General features: G+C 34.5%; 1 non-coding gene across 1 annotated transcript; it reads left to right on the top strand.

Moving 5' to 3' along the window:
- The first annotated feature begins 3,556 nt into the window (after nt 1–3,556).
- LOC128064270 (U6 spliceosomal RNA) lies at nt 3,557–3,658 on the top strand. The gene has a single exon (XR_008200986.1). It is a non-coding gene; the product is annotated as a U6 spliceosomal RNA (small nuclear RNA).
- The last annotated feature ends 777 nt before the right edge of the window (nt 3,659–4,435 follow it).

Here is a 4,435-nt window from a genome sequence, read left to right as displayed (position 1 = left end):
CCTATCTTTTCTAACAGGAGCTTTCAGGTTTAGGTCTACAGTTTACACTGAATTAAATATTGTCAGTGCTGCTGCTGCTGCTGCTAAGTCGCTTCAGTCGTGTCCGACTCTGTGCGACCCCAGAGACGGCAGCTCACCAGGCTCCCCCGTCCCTGGGATTCTCCAGGCAAGAACACTGGAGTGGGCTGCCATTTTCTTCTCCAATGCATGAAAGTAAAAGGGGAAAGTGAAGTCGCTCAGTCGTGTCCTACTCTTAGCGACCCCAAGGGCTGCAGCCTACCAGGCTCCTCCATCCATGGGATTTTCCGGGCAAGAGTACTGGAGTGGGGTGCCATTGCCTTCTCCGGTCAGTGGTGTGAGGTAGGTATTAAAGATCATCTTGTTTCATATGGATATTGAGATCTTTCAGAACTTTTTATTGAAAAGACTATTATTTCCCCTGTTGAATTACTTCGGTGACTTTGTCAAACATCTTTGCTTCTATAGATATGGATCAATTTGTAGACTCTTATACTATTTTCTTCTTCTTCTTCTTTTTTTTTTTTACTTTAAGCCTTTTCATTTTTCTAATATAAGCAGTTAATGCTATAACATTACCTCAAATGCTGCTTTCATTGTAGAATTTTAAAGTGCTTTGTTTTCATTATTATTCCTTTTAAAATAACTTATAATTTGCATTATGATTTTTCTCTGATTCATGGCATATTTAAAATATTTTGTGTAATTTCCAATCACTGTATATTAAAAAATCTTTAATATTTGCTAATTTTGTCATTAATAATTTTAACAATTTAATTCTATTATATTCACAAAATACTCTGTATTTCAATGTATGACATTTATTGAGTCTTCTTTAATCTCTCAACAGATGGTCTATTTTGGTGAACTTTCCATATATACTTGAAATAAATATGCATTTTGATTTTGAATGTTGTATTTTATGTAGCTCAGTTAGGTTAAGTTGTTTGAGAATATTCAAATATTCTTTTTTCTTATTTATTTTTTCTATCAACTACTGGAGAGAGGATAAAAGTCTTCCATTATAATTCTAAATTTGTCTGTTTCTCCCACTACTTTATCTATTTCTGCCTTATGTGTTTTGAAGATCTGTTGTCACGTGTACATTCACTCAGCATGTCTTCTTGAACAATTAACCCTTTGTCAGTAGGAATTGTTTCTTTTTATCTTTAGAAATATTTTTATCTTGAAATCTTCTTTGTATGATTGTAATATAGCTGTATCACCTTTCTCATTCTTACTTTTAATATATCTTTTTTTTAACCTTTTATATTTATCTTATTTGTGTCTTTGTATTTGAAGAGTGTTTCTTATAGTCAGCATATAGTTTTGTCTTTATGCTTTAGTCTAATATGAATAAGGTTTAATATTATTATTATTATTGAGTCACATTGGTTTTCTATTTTCTTATTTTTCTATTTTCTTATTGTTCCTTTTCTTCTACTCTTAGACAAATCAAAAATTTTTAGTATTTCATTTTTTTATTCTTTATTTTTATATCTAGGCCTCTTTGTTGGTTTTAGTATTTAGTATACGTTGGATACGACTGAGCGACTTCACTTTCACTTTTCACTTTCATGCATTGGAGAAGGAAATGGCAACCCACTTCAGTGTTCTTGCCTGGAGAATCCCAGGGACGGGGGAGCCTGGTGGGCTGCCGTCTCTGGGGTCGCACAGAGTCGGCCACGACTGATGACTTAGCAGCAGCAGCAGCATACGTCCAGTAATCACTCTCCCATCCTTCCTGCTGTTGTTGACATACATTTTACTTCTACATATAAAGAAAATCTACAATACAGTGTTACTTTCTTTGTTCCAATAATCAAATATTGTTTAAAGAAATTAATAAATGAGGAAAATGTATTTCATATTCACTCCACGTTTTTGCCATTTCTAGCGCTCTTCATTCATGTAGGCTTAAGTTTCCATCTTGTATCATTTCTCTTTAGCCTGAAGAAATTCCTTCATTTCTCGTGTAATAGGTCAACCAATGATGATTTTTTTGGTTTTGCTTATCTTAAAATGTCTCTATTTTACTTTCAGTTTTGATTAGTATTTTCATTGGATATATAATTTTAGGTTGACAATTTTCCCCCCAGTATTTTAAAGGGATTATTCTATTGTCTTCTGACTTTCAGTATTTCTGATAAGAGATAAACAGTCATTTTTATACTTTGTTTCTCAGAATCATTTTCTTCCTGGTTTAATATTTCTCTTTTAACCATAGTTTTCTAGCAATTATGATTAAGTATTCATTGGTATGACTTTCATTTTACCTACTGGAAGATCCTTGAGCTTTTGGATTTGAAGTTTATATTTTTTGAGTTAACTTGAAAAATTATCAGCCTTGATCAGATATTTTTCCATCTAATATTTTTCTCATCTTCCCCTTGGGCTCCAGTTCAGCATATTTTTGAATATTTGATATTGAATCACAAGTCACTAAGGTTTTTTTCATTACTGATGACAGCAATACCATACACTATGTAATTACTGTAGAAAATTCAATGGATTCACAACATTGAGTTGTATATGTAAAAACATAAAATGTAGTTATTTACTTATTATGGTAAGCAGCTTCTGATATAGATTGCCAAATCTCTGCCTCCTTGTATTCCCACTCATATCATTCCCCTTACCTTGAGTATGCTGGATCTAGGAATTTGCTTCCGGTGAATTGAATACAGCAAAATCAATTAGAAGTCACTCCTGTGATTAGGTGACAATAGACTCCTCCACTGGCTTGCATTCATTCTCCTTGTTCATTACAGTAAAGCAAGTTATAACATGGAGGAGCCCACAAGTCAATAAACTAAAGATAGTTCAGTTCAGTTCATTACAGTCACTTAGTCGTGTCTGACTCTTTGTGACCCCCATGAACTGCAGCACGCCAGGCCTCCCTGTCTATCACTGACTCCTGGAGTTCAGTCAAACTTATGTCCATTGAGTTGGTGATTCCATCCAACCATCTCATCCTCTGTCATCCCCTTCTCCTCCTGCCTGCAATCTTTCCCAGCATCAGAGTCTTTTCAAATGAGTCAGCTCTTCACAACAGGTGGCCTAAGTATTGGAGTTTCAGCTTCAACATCAGTCCTTCCAATGATAGGCTCTAACCAAAAACCAAAGAGGAACTGATGCCCTCTGTCCAGAAGCCTACAAGGAACTGAAAACTGCCAGCAATTACACGAGTAAGCCTGGACATGGATCCTTTCCCAGTTGAACTTTCAGAGAAAAACTTGAGCCTCAGCTGCCATCTGAAAGCAGTCTTTCTCATTTAGAGGGCCCAGATAAGCCATGGGTAGATACCAGAGACATTATGACATAAGCTGTTGTTTTAAGTTGCTAAATTTTGGGGCAATTTGTTACACAGCAATGGATGACTAATACACTTTTCCTGTGTAGCATTTTTGGACTTATAACCTTCTTCCTTTATTAGCTGTTATAAATAACGCTGTATAAATAGCTGTGGGCACAGACCGCATCTTTAGAAAGGAATTTTCATAAGTAAAAATGATGAGTCAAAACATATGAGCAGTATGCATTCTAATAGTGCATATAAAAAGTTTGGGAATTATAAGAGAAGATTAACATGGATATGCATAAGAATGAGACACAAATTCATGAAGTATTCCATGTTTTTTAAAACTCAATTTATCTCTATTATTAAAAATTATTTGCTTTCTGGTGATTTACTGTCTAAACACACAAGCATATATTATCTACATGATATATATTTTTATTTATATACTTATTTATACAATTGTATATGTAGATTTTTTTTTCTCATTTATGTCACCATGGATTTATTTATTATAAAAAGTTACTTCTAGTGTTTTACAGTTTATAAACAATGTTATTGTTCAGTTGATAAGTTGTGACCAACTCTTTGTGACCCCATGAATCGCAGCATGTTAGGCTTCCCTGTCCTTCCCTATCGCCCAGAGTTTGCTCACATTTGTGTCCATTGAGTTGGTGATGCTATCTAACTGTCTCATCTTTTGCTGTCCTCTTTTCCTTTTGCCTTCAATCTTACTGTACATTTTTTTTTTAAAGATTATTAGGATTATTTCTGCTCTAAATGTAGTACTCCTTGGAGAACATTCTCATTACAGAAAATACAAGAAATCAGAGAAAAATCCATTATACAGGGATCTAGTCTCTGTTAACATTTTTTAAGAAATAAATATGCTTTTTTTGTGGATTTTTTTTTATTTTAATTTTTTTACTTTACAATACTGTATTGGTTTTGCCATACATTGACATGAATCCACCACAGGTGTACATGAGTTCCCAACCCTGAACCCCCCTCCCATTATCCTCCCCACATCATCTCTCTGGGTCATCCCAGTGCACCAGCCCCAAGCATCCTATATCCTGCATTGAACCTAGACTAGCGATTCATTTCTTACATGATAGT

This window comes from Budorcas taxicolor, chromosome 18 (genome assembly GCF_023091745.1).
Source record: "Budorcas taxicolor isolate Tak-1 chromosome 18, Takin1.1, whole genome shotgun sequence".
NCBI lineage: Eukaryota > Metazoa > Chordata > Mammalia > Artiodactyla > Bovidae > Budorcas > Budorcas taxicolor.
The sequence above is the reverse complement of the archived record's forward strand: the minus strand, read 5'-3'. Positions and strand labels throughout refer to the sequence as shown.